General features: G+C 41.3%; 1 pseudogene; it reads left to right on the forward strand.

The window, feature by feature from the left end:
- The first annotated feature begins 516 nt into the window (after positions 1-516).
- On the forward strand, positions 517-11,184 carry LOC127650116 (asparagine synthetase [glutamine-hydrolyzing]-like; annotated as a pseudogene).

An 11,184-nucleotide genomic window follows, 5' to 3' on the forward strand; every position in this document is an offset into this window, starting at 1 on the left:
GATAGGCCGAAGGGGAGGACCTTGTATTGATACGCCTGGGTGTCGAAAGCAAACTGTAGGAAGGGTCTGTGTTGAGGTAGAATCGAGACGTGAAAGTACTCTTCCTTCAGGTCTACCGTCGCAAACCTATCTTGATGCTGGACGCACGTCAAAATTTGTTTATGCATCAGCATCTTGAACGAGAGTCTGTGTAAGGCCTGGTTCAGATCTCGCAGGTCCAAGATTGGCTGCAACCCATTGGCTTTCTTTGGCACGATGAAGAAGGGCTGTAGAACCCTTTCCCCATCTCGGCTGGAGGGACAGGCTCTATCGAGCCTTTGCGAAGAAGGGTCACGATCTCCGCACGCAGGTTGATGGCGTTCTCACCCTGCACCGAAGTGAAGCGGATGCTGCTGAACCAGGGCGGGTGCCTTGCGAACTGAATTGCATAGCGCCGTTGAGGGTATTGAGAGCGGACGGACCCGGAAGTCTGTTTCGGGCAGCTAAAGGTACCCCCCACAACCTCGACAGTTCGTCATGCACCTCCAGGAAGAAAGGGACCGGGGGGTGTGTGGCCATGAGCGGTGCTCTGAACCGAGGAACCAATCATTAAGCCACGAGTGCTCATGGGAGGGTGGAGGGTTCCAGTCCAACCCGATGCTCATGGCGGCACGGGCAAGTATGATGGTCAGCTCTGCATCAGCCTCAGACTGGGCGGGCAGACCCGAAGGTGGCAGCCCAGTTGAGTCATCGGCGTCTGACATCACCTGTGCGCTCTCCGATGCAGCGATCGAAGACCGAAAGAGACGTCATGCTGACCATGAGGCGCGCTGTCTCATTTCAGGATTGAACGGTAGCAAACGAGTGTGCTGAGGAACGGGGGTCTGAGGAAATTACCCAGCGAGCCCACGGCCATTGAACTCGCCAAATCGCCTCTAGCATCAGCCGGGCCGACTTCATACCGTGGGTAGAAGGCACAGCGTGGGAAGCGGCTAGAGTTTCTTTCCTGTGGAAGAAGGAAAGTCGTGACCGCAATGTTGCCATGGTCATATTTTCGCAATGAGAACATGAACCATCCACAAATGTTGCCTCAGTGTGAACACTGCCCAGACACGTGAGGTAGTGCCCATGGCAATTGGTAGCAGAGAGATAACGGCCACATCCAGGAATCACACAAAGACAGAAAGGCATCTTTATAAAGAAGCATTTTTAAAAAGACATTCAACGTCAATGTGTGTGCTCTAATAGAGAAAATATACTCTTTAGCAGGAATATAAACACTTTTAGCGCTGTTCAAGCAACCAGGGGCGAAATCTGCACTCGATTTGCATAAGGAGAGAAAGCTGCTGGAAATCTTGCCAATTCTCATTGGCCTTTTCTCAAAGAATGGGAGGGGTTCGGGGCTCTCAAGAGTGACCCTTAGTGTCATTACATCGACACAACATCGAGTGAGTGACAGAAGGGGAACCATAACTTTTAATACTGCCACAACTGTTCCGCACTTTGAGGACATCTGCTGGTCACAGCTGTGTAAATGCAATGAGAAGAATTGAGTCAAAAGCAGATACAATGACACAATGCACTGGAAATTATTTACTGCTCTGTATTTGTCATATGTTTTTCATAATTGTCTACAATATCCTGAAATAAACAGATCCAGATATTTGGAGAATACGTAGACCTACGTAAATAAAGTGCCGTTTTGTATAATTACCATTTTTTTTTATTATTATTTTAAATACCAAAACATATATTTCTTTATTTTAAAACAACACTGTTTTGTATATAATGTATAGGAATTACAAGAGAAAGGAGGAGGCGTGAACCGGCTTGACGATATAAATAATATTTTAATGTAAAACTGAACCAAAAAAGACAAACGCACACATAGGTGTTGGACAGCTGTCCATAAATTTCTCTCTCTCTCTCACTGCAGTCTCTAGTCTGCCTTTATACCTCTCAGAGGCATGATTAGCCTGATTAGTGGCCGGGTATGTGGAATAACGACCCGGCCTTGCCCTCTGCCCTGCCACATTCCTCCCTCTTTCTCTCAGGCCGGGGAACCCCCGGCATGATGTACACCCCCCCCCCCTTTTCCCTGGGGAGGGGCATGTCTTCTGCCCCATCTGCCAGCAGATCATCCCTGTTTACCTGGATGAGGGAGGGGACAAGGAGAGGGTTACAAAAAAATGTTTTGCCGTAAAGGCGATTGTGCCAAATTACCAAACATTAAAAAAAGAGAGATGGAAAGGCCAACACAGAGCGGTAGTGGGAGAGAGAGAGAGGAGAGAGAGAAAAAAACACTTACTCGCCAGTTCTCTGATACGCCGTAGCTTGGTCCTCGGCCATTCCTCCACCCTCTAATGGATGACAGCCATGTCTCCCCTGGTGGAGCAGAGGTAGTCCTCCGGCCCCTGGCTGACTGAACGCTCCGGCGCATTTTGGGTGGACTGTAGAGGTCTCCCCCGCCCCTGGCAGCATTAACCACTCCAGGCGGTTGGTTGGGAGCCCCTCCTCCCCTCACGGTCGGCCGCCGTTCCCCTACTTCCAAACGGTTGCACTCCTCCGTCCTCCACCGGATGGCTGCGGCTGCTCCTTTGGGTGGGTGGTAGCGGCAAGAACTCCACTACGGCGCATCTCTCCTCCTTCCCGGATTTCAGCACCAGTGTAAAGGGATTAAAGGAAAGGAGGAGGCGAGAACTGGCTTAACAATATAAATAATAGTTTAATATAAAGCTGAAACAAAAAGACAAACACACACAGGTGTTGGACAGCTGTCCGTAAATCTCTCTCTCCCTCGCACTGCAGTCTCCTGGCGTCCTTTATTCCTCTCGCAGGCTTGATTAGCCTGATTAGGGTTCAGGTGTCTGGAATCACGACCCAGCCCTCCGCCCTGCCACATATATACATACAAAAGAGATCTACGTATTCAAACGCAGCTGACTCATCCTAATACTTTAAGTGAAGCATTGGAGCTTGCTGTGGAAAGAGAAATAGTGTGAAGTGTAATGGAGCAGGATATCCTTGCAATTATGACTGATCCACCCACCAGAGAGCCTATACAACGAGATAACACAGCACACTCAACAGCACTGCAATTCTGCACAAATAAGGGTCTCTGGCAGTTTAAAGTTCTCCCTTTAGGCCTTTGCAATGTCCCCGCAACATTTGAGAGGCTCATGGACAAGGTATTGAGTGGAGTTCCCCGTCAGGAGTGCCTTGTGTACTTAGACAACCTTTTGATCCATGGTGGTTCGTTCGAGGCAGCCCTCGAAGCCCTGCGGTGAGTGCTGGAGTGGGTGGCGGCAGCCGGCCTGAAGTTGTACCCTTATAAATGCCACTTTATGAGACGTGAGGTGGAGTTTCTGGGCCACAAATTAGGGAGTGAAGGAATTGGCACTTTGGAGGAAAAGATTTGTGCCATCAGAGACTGGCCGACACCCACTGATCAGAGGCAACTGAAACTTGTTCTGGAGCTAGCCTCCTATTATAGGAGATTTGTGAAGGGGTTCTATTGCATAGGAGCGCCACTCTTCTGCCTCCTACAGAAAGACTGTAACTTCGATTGGTCTGAAGACTGCCAGGAAGCATTTAACACACTCAAACGGGCATTGATGGAGAGCCCTGTCCTTGTTCCCCCTTACACCGCTCTGCCTTTTGTCCTAGACACGGATGCTAGCAACGTTGGCATGGGGGCAGTACTGTCGCAATAAGGACCAGATGCAGAGAAAGTCGTGGCTTACTTCAGCAGGGTGCTCAGTAAGAGCAAGCGGCACTAATGTGTCACTAGACGGGAGCTCTTCGCCATGGTCATGGCCGTGAGACACTTTAAATAAAAACTGTCCAAACCCTGTGACATACAGAACAACATAGGAAGTGACCCCTACCCACATCAGAGATTTCAGTGGCCCAAAATGTCCTTTCCAAAACAAAAATTCCACATGCAGCCACCTCACATGGCCTGTCCCCTACCCTGCCCCTGTCCCCAGTTTTTCACTTCCATAAAAACTCTGACTTCCATGGTAGCCCTGCCAGGTCAAAGAGGCAGAGGCGACATCTGGCATACCTGAAAGACTTTATTTGCCCCTCAGAGACGATGGTCTTTCTTTTTGAAGGGTGGGGCAGTGTAATGTCGTTACAGTTACATTACTAGGTTCACAATGTTCAGTGTTACGTTAGTTAATAATAATGTTGTGTTTATACCTCATTATGGGAGGGGTTGGAGTTATGTGGGAGGAAGGGAGTTTCTTCTTGTTGTCATGACTCCTCCGGGGGAGGGTGTGTGTGAGAGACAAGAACTAGACGGCTGTGATATTGAGTGTAAAGTCATGGGTTACGGCCATAACAGTAGCCTTATATTTGTGAAGTGTTCAATAAACACTAAAAGAGTTCAGTTGTCATGGTGTTAAATGAGAAACGCTACAATATATTATTCCAAGGTTGTCCAGTTGCCAGATCTTGTATGAAACGCATATGTATATATATATATGTACAGGTGAAACTCGAAAAATTAGAATATCATGCAAAAGTTCATTAATTTCAGTAATTCAACTTAAAAGGTGAAACTAATATATTATATTGACTCATTACAAGCAAAGTAAGATATTTCAAGCCTTTATTTGATATAATTTTGATGATTATGGCTTACAGCTTATGAAAACCCCAAATTCAGAATCTCAGAAAATTAGAATATTACATGAAATCAATAAAAAAAGGATTTTAAATACAGAAATGTCGGCCCTCTGAAAAGTATAATCATGCATATGTACTCAGTACTTGGTTTGGGCCCTTTTGCATTAATTACTGCCTCAATGTGGCGTGGCATGGATGCTATCAGCCTGTGGCACTGCTGAGGTGTTATGGAAGACCAAGATGCTTCAATAGCGGCCTTCAGCTCTTCTGCATTGTTTGGTCTCATGTCTCTCATCTTTCTCTTGGCAATGCCCCATAGATTCTCTATGGGGTTCAGGTCAGGCGAGTTTGCTGGCCAATCAAGCACAGTAATACCATGGTCATTGAACCAGGTTTTGGTACTTTTGGCAGTGTGGGCAGGTGCCAATTCCTGCTGGAATATGAAGTCAGAATCTCCATAAAGCTTGTCTGCTGAAGGAAGCATGAAGTGCTCTAAAATGTCCCGTTAGACGGCTGCGTTCACTCTGGACTTAATAAAGCACAGTGGACCAACACCAGCCGATGACATGGCTCCCCAAACCAACACAGACTGTGGAAACTTCACACTGGACTTCAAGCATCTTGGATTGTGTGCCTCTCCATTCTTCCTCCAGACTCTGGGACCTTGGTTTCCAAATGAGATGCAAAATTTGCTCTCATCAGAAAAGAGGACTTTGGACCACTGAGCAACAGACCAGTTCTTTTTTTCTTTAGCCCAGGTAAGACGTTTGACATTTGAAGCCCATGTCCAGGACCCGCCTGTGTGTGGTGGCTCTTGATGCAGTAACTCCAGCCTAAGTCCACTCCTTGTGAAGCTCCCCACACATTTGAATGGCCTTTTCCTGACAATCCTCTCCAGGCTACGGTCATCCCTGCTGCTTGTGCACCTTTTTCTTCCACACTTTTCCCTTCCACTTAACTTTCTATTAATGTGCTTTGATACAGCACTTTGAGAACATCCAACTTCTTTTGCAATTACCTTTTGAGGCTTTCCCTCCTTGTGGAGGGTGTCAATGATGGTTTTCTGCACAACTGTCAGGTCAGCAGTCTTCCCCATGATTGTGAATTCAACTGAACCAGACTGAGAGACCATTTAAAGGCTCAGGAACCCTTTGCAGGTGTTTAGCTGATTAGAGTGTGACACTTTGAGCCTACAATACTGAACCTTTTCACAATATTCTAATTTTCTGAGATTCTGAATTTGGGGTTTTCATAAGCTGTAAGCCATAATCATCAAAATTATATCAAATAAAGGCTTGAAATATCTTACTTTGTTTGTAATGAGTCTATATAATATATTAGTTTCACCTTTTAAGTTGAATTACTGAAATTAATGAACTTTTGCACGATATTCTAATTTTTCGAGTTTCACCTGTATATTTGTTTGACAAATCATCGTCAGACAAATTTCATAATCGTGACAGCCCTAATTTTAATTATTAGGTTTCAACCTTGTGATTTTTTTTGTTAGAAATGTGTATGAAATTTCAAACAGTGACAACAGCTTGTATCACAATTGAAAATGCCATTTCAGGTCATCATTATAAAATTGATAGTATTTAAAATTTGTACATTTTGAAATATAAAATAAAATGTACAATATTGTGTGAAGATATGTATATATGAAGAGGCCACCTTTCTCAGTTTACTTAATATCTTTTTCAGTTGCATTACGCTTACATATCATCAAAAGTCTGGCGAGTAAAAACTAAAATGTATGTACGCACACACACACACACACACACACACACACACACATAACAGACACACACTCATGCAAATAAATACATTTTTGAGAATTTTGTCCAAAAAATAAAAATAACATTTGCCACAAAGCACTCATACACACACGCATAGTCAGAGTCTGACCCCACATTGTTGCTGTTCACGTCACTGATTTGAATTTTGATGTTTGCAAAAAAAAATCTCAAGTTTGCCATTGCAAAGTCTTCTGTTTGTACACAAATTGTATTATCACTGTTCATTGCTTTTCTTATCTGTTTATTGATGTTTGTTTGATTTACTTTTTATTCATTTACTCTTGAGTTATATGTCTGAAATTATGTTTGATGCGTGTTTGATGCCTGAAATAAATAAAAGGTAACAAAATAATTTATGTCTTCTCCTGTAATGTTGCATTATTGCAAGAAATGATACTTCAAGATTTTTTGTTTGTTTGTTTGTTTGTTTTGTTTAAATGCAAAAATGTTACAAATAATATTCTTTGATAATGTTTAAGCACAGTTCCAAATTCATAACTTGTGAATTACATTTCGAAAGTTTGTTTCAATATTAGTATACAGTGACAAGGCCCATCTAAATCAATGGGATAACTGATTATGTTATTTCATGGCATGTATTTATTTGTTTCACCAGATGGCAGCAAATACTCAAAAAACCTAGCACAATCTGATATTTTCTTAATTTGTCATATTAATAAAGTTTATGTTTTTACAAAAGATAAATAAAAATAAAACGTGTTTATTTTATAAAAATGTTACAATTAAATATTTTTTTAAAAGTCTAAATATCTTCAAATTCTAGATGAAATGCTTTGAATTAATAATGCATTTTTTGAAACTTTCCTTTAAAAAATAAATTCCATGTATGATTACAGTTTGGGTCAAAATTCACCCTGTACAGCAAATGTGTCAGCCTTAATGAACAGTATTCAAGGGTTAAATAAAAATGAGCCTTCATTAAATATGAAAATGTCACTAGATTAACACTAGACGGCCTTTAGAAATGTAATGTTGTTAAATTTGTGTCAAAGGCATACATATATGGGATGAAATGAGGATGAATAACTTTTTTGGTAAACTATACCTTTAAACATATTCTAATTGTATCAGTTAGTCTAATAACTTAAATACCAAGACTAAATTAAAAAATAAATACTGAAACTAATAAACACTTAAAAAACTAAACTCAACATTCAGATGAAAAATAAAATAAAAACAATGCACAATATAAAAATGAAATATATTTTTTAATCCTCTAAATAATAATAATATAATAATAATAATTATTATTATTATTAATTTAAACTATAATTACCCAGAATTGAATGCTATCTCTGTTAAAGTTTATTGGGGGTTTTCATTAAGCCACTCTGTAAGGATTCAGAATTCTGGTTCATTTGGCCACTTTTTTAGTAATCTTTATGTAAAAAAAACCAGGCAGAATTTACTTGAATAATAAAGGATTGGTAAATTGTTAAATAAACAATTTTTGAACCATTGTTCACTACTTTTTGCAGCAGTACAGTGTAATACCAATCCTTTTTGTTTTTAATATACCACCAGTCAGCTAAAAATACAAACAATGTATTTCTTCCCTTTTCATCAGGCTTTGCATTGGAGACTGTCAAGAGCAACATTAGCATCCTGTCAGGAAACGTTTGATGGCTCACAGAAGAATCATGTTGCCTTCCCTCAGGTGCATGTGCTTTAATTATATATTGATTCAGTGAGTTAGTTTGTCTAAATGTTTTTGCATTTAAGCTGTCCATGATAATTGAATTGTCAATGTACTGCATCTCATCTGCCCTGCAAAGGCAAAACACATTAACTACACATTTAATCATAATGAAGCTATAGTGAAACCGTGTCTCTTAAACTATAATCTGTCCTGAGATTAGTTTGGCTGATAAATGTATCTGTTAAGTGAATAAAGGTAAATATCAAATTTCCAGGTGGACTTGATTCCAGTCTGGTTGTTGCGACCCTCGTGAATCTGGCCAAAGAAGAGCAGCTCCAGTACCCCATTCAAACATTTGCCATCGGTGCTGATGACAGCCCAGATATTGCAGCTGCTTGCAAGGCAAGTGGCAGCTTCACTCCTTAGGAGGGGATTCGTGCTCTGGAGGAAGTCATTGTTCACCTTGAGAGTTATCTCCATGGCTAAGCAGAGTGTGACCTCAAACTATTTTGTTTAGTTAGTTAGCATTCCTCCTTCCTACTCATTTGACCACATGAATCGATGTGAATTCCTTGGATTAGAGTTAATTGCACCATCCGGTGTAAAACTTGTGAGAAATCAAATATATATGCCCTTCCTCTCTGTACATGCCACACAACTGCTCGTTCAGTCCCTTGTCATAACTAGACTGGACTACTGTAACTCTCTCATTGCAGGCCTTCCTGCATGTGCTATTAGACCTCTGCAAATGATCCAGAATGCAGCAGCACGTCTGGTCTTTAATGAACCTAAGAGAGCACATGTTACATCACTCTTTGTCTCTCTCCACTGGCTGCCGGTTCATGCACGTATTAAATTCAAGGCCCTGATGCTGGCATATAAAACAGTCACTGGGTCTGCTCCAGCATACCTAAAAACATTTATGCAGAGCTACGTTCCCACCAGAAGCCTGCGGTCGGCTAAGGAACATCGCCTTGTCGTACCAACACAAAGAGGCTCCAAAACACTTTCCCGGACTTTCAGTTTCATCATACCACGGTGGTGGAATGACCTTCCCAACTCAATCCGGGAAGCTAACTCACTCTCTATCTTCAAAAAACGGCTAAAAACACATCTTTTCCAAAAGCACTTAACCGGTCACTAAAAAAATATATTTAATAAAAAATGATTTACATTTCTTGTTGCACTTAAGTCTGTTTTGTATACTATTATGATGATAGTGAAACTTTGTAATATGGCACTTTTTGTACCACTGTCTCCCTAAGATGATTCGCTGATGTTCTTCCTCTTTTGTAAGTCGCTTTGGATAAAAGCGTCTGCCAAATGAATAAATGTAAATGTAAATATGCAGACTATCACGAAGCGGACCCTGCACCTGTGTGGGACAAACGCCAGGAAAGAGAGAGAGAGAGTGATAATGGCACAGTGAAAGGCTTTAAAAATGCGTCATCAGTATTGCAATCAGAAAGTTAGTCAGACAGCAGGACAAAAGGTTCACTGTGGGACTAGACAAAATCTCTACAATGTTTTCAGTAGACTAGTGGTATGTGGTAACTTATGTAGCTGATATATATTAACTTATATATTATAGACTAGTGGTAAAAGGCACTTAGCTCCTTTTTTTAACCTTAGCGGTTGCCAAAGCACTATACACTGTGTCCCAATCACCCATTCACACACACACTCACACGGCAATGATGGCAGAGATGCCATGCAACGTGCTAGCCTGCCATTGGAAGCAACTTGGGGTTCAGTGTCTTGCCCAAGGACACTTTGGCATGTGGAGGCATGTGGGCCAGGAACTAAACCGCCAACCCTGCGATTAGCAGCCGACCCGCTCTACCACCTGAGCCACAGCCGCCCCTGTCGCCAAGTGATATAAAGGTGTGTTCTTGCCCTACAAAGTTTCTACTCATGACCACTAGATGGCAGCAGTGCTGGGCATATAGAGGAAGATTCTATGATGTTTATTTGGTCTTTATCTGCAGGTATGTACCTGATATCAAAGTACTGTACATCCGTGAGAAGACCGAGAGCATTGGGATTTTCTCAGGTGAAGGCTCTGGTGAGCTTACACAAGGATACATCTATTTCCATAAACTACATGTCATTGATCAAATCACCCACATCACAGAAATGGATAAGTCTTTGGTGAGACTGCACATGCAAAAGAACCATCTACACTAGTCTTCTGTGTGTTGCTTGGGTTTTGTACAGTATCTGCCTATATTTTAAAACTATATTGTGTTTTTTCTTATCGTTTTTTATCTTGTTGTTTTGTTAGGTTTTTTTTTTTTTTTTTTTTTTTTTTTGCTTTTGCATTTTTGTGGGTTTTTTCTTTATTATTTATTTTTGTGTTTGTTTTGTGTTTTGTTTTGTTTTACAATCGCCCCAAAATGTATTGGGAAACTTAAGCCACAATAATCAATTTATGGATGTCATTGCATTTGATAAAATATATTTAAAAAAGTGAGGGTTTAAATAAAACAATAAGTATACTATTTAAAATTAAGACAAAATATTTGGACACCTAGTTGTCAAACATTAGTGGAACATGTTCATAATTAATGTGATGAACTACACTTTTGGTTACTCTGCTAGGACACCTGTGTGAGCTTGAGGGGAACTGACTTCATGTGTCCATGAACATTCACTTGGTTCAAGTAATTAGAAAAAGTTATTTCATCAGGTCTAGCATCAATTAATTGCAGATGTCACTTGGTTTGATACTTTATTTTGTATAAGGAAATGTATTTTTATGGGCCACTGCATATGAAATTACTGTGATGTATTATTAGTGGTAATTTATGGCCGTTTAACTGCACTCAGCTGATTATGTCTGTTATGATTAAGGCTCCACCTCCTAAATCAGGTGCTGAGGACAGTGTGCATGGGCTGAAAGAACTGTATCTGTTTGACGTGCTGAGAGCAGACAGAACCACAGCTGCTCATGGGTGAGAAGAACACAAAATATCTGCTTTCGCACACATGCTTGATGAACTCCATTGTATTCTTGAAACCAGAGCTTTGTCTCTCATTAGACTGGATTTGAGAGTGCTTTTCCTAGATCACAGGTTCACAGCATACTACATCTCTCTGACTGAAGAGATTTAA

The sequence above is a fragment of the Xyrauchen texanus genome, chromosome 10, assembly GCF_025860055.1.
Source record: "Xyrauchen texanus isolate HMW12.3.18 chromosome 10, RBS_HiC_50CHRs, whole genome shotgun sequence".
NCBI classification, from domain to species: domain Eukaryota; kingdom Metazoa; phylum Chordata; class Actinopteri; order Cypriniformes; family Catostomidae; genus Xyrauchen; species Xyrauchen texanus.